Genomic DNA, 1,835 nt, shown 5'->3' on the forward strand with positions numbered 1-1,835 from the left:
TGTTCAAGAAGAACACCCCTGCATTTCTTTTTTTTTAAGAAGAACAATAGTGTTCAGATTTTTAACATATTATTCGCTATCACATGTGAAATGGTGGGTTACGAAAAATACTTTACATTTACAGATTACAGTCCTCAGCAGGTGCTTCAGCACAACTCAGGTTTGCCGAGGACCACATCAGACACAGAAAGAGATGCAGATGCCAGAGAAACCCAGGGCCTTGGTATGATGCTGAGATTCCCTGGGATGCATCTTCCTTTCTCACTTTCCTGAAGAAATAATAAAGTAAAGATCTCTGGGAGTCTCTGTTCGACCAACTGAGGCCCAAACCTGACCCTTAGCGGTCTAGCGCCTCACGGTTCCTAGAGCAGCAGACGGTCCTTCGGTGCTCCCAATGCAGGACAAGGAGGATGCCGTGCAGGGTCTGCTCTGGCCCTGGAGGACGGGAACAGGGTCAGTATGTCCTGGAGCTGGAGAAGTCAGACTCTCCAGGTGACTGGGCTTCTCACACCACAAGTCACACTTGAAAGCAAACACTGGAATATTCCAGGCATCAGTGAGGACGGAGATATTATTTGGGAGTGGTCAGCACCCATTTGCGAAATCGACGCTAGTGACTTCTGCGTCCCTTTTAAGACTCTTCATAACCTATTCGGGACAAAGCTAAGCACAGATGTGATAGCCACACCAGTTCCAGGAACAAATGACCTAACTGCTCTACACGGTGCTGGAGTTGCCCTTGAACCTATCCCTGAGGTGCTGACCTTGGGGCAGTGATCCGAGCATCCCCAGACACTGTGCTGAACACTTGCCTAGCTTGTCTTGTTTACTCCTCAGAAATCTGTTAGGATGGGATTTCTTATAAAGAAGCTTGTAGACTTTGTCTTCCTCCAGTTTGCACAACTATTAAAAGGCAAGGTGAGAATTCAAATTGTCTAAGGTATCAGTTGTAGCAACTCTCACACCCTTCGGCTCCTCTACACATGCGCACACACACACACACACAAACAATGCACGCGTGCACACACACACACACACAAACAATGCACGCGTGCACACACACACAAACAATGCACGCGTGCACACACACACACAAACAATGCACGTGTGCACACACACACAAACAATGCACGTGTGCACACACACACAAACAATGCACGCGTTCACACACACACAAACAATGCACGCGTGCACACGCACACACACGTACATGTATGCATGCGCACATACACATACATTGGTTCCACATGCTATCCTCACAGACACCTCACACAGCACACAGAGATCTCCTCACCCACAGACTGATGCTGTCTCCTTTCTCTTCACCTTAGTCCCCACGGCACCAGGAACCCAGGCTCCTGTTCTCCTCTCCCTCCTGACTTCCTTTGTCCATCTGGTCTCCTTCAGCAGCTCCAGTCCTCTGCTAGTCTCCCCAAGTTACCCTTCCAGTCCATTTGCCACGCTGTAGACCATTTCCAAACCAGCTCTGACTTTGTTACCCTCGCACTAAAACCCTTGGCCTTAAAAGAGGGGCTAGGGAGGTGGCGGTGGTAAAGAGCATCTGTAGCTCTTTCTGAGTTCAATCCCAGAACCCATTTAAAGTGGTTCAGAACACCTGTAACTCCAGTTCTGGGGGATCCAGCACAGTCTTCTGAACTTCACAGGCTGTACACACACACACACACACACACACACACACACACATATCCTTTGCATGTTGTCCAGGACCCTTAAGTCAATCCCCAAATTTCTTAGTGTGGAAGATAAAACCTTTTCAAACCCCAGCTGCTCTCTACTTTGCTTCTGTCCAAGGTGGTTCTTCTGACCACCATCCC

Source organism: Microtus ochrogaster, chromosome 18 (assembly GCF_000317375.1).
Source record: "Microtus ochrogaster isolate Prairie Vole_2 chromosome 18, MicOch1.0, whole genome shotgun sequence".
Taxonomy (NCBI): Eukaryota; Metazoa; Chordata; class Mammalia; order Rodentia; family Cricetidae; genus Microtus; species Microtus ochrogaster.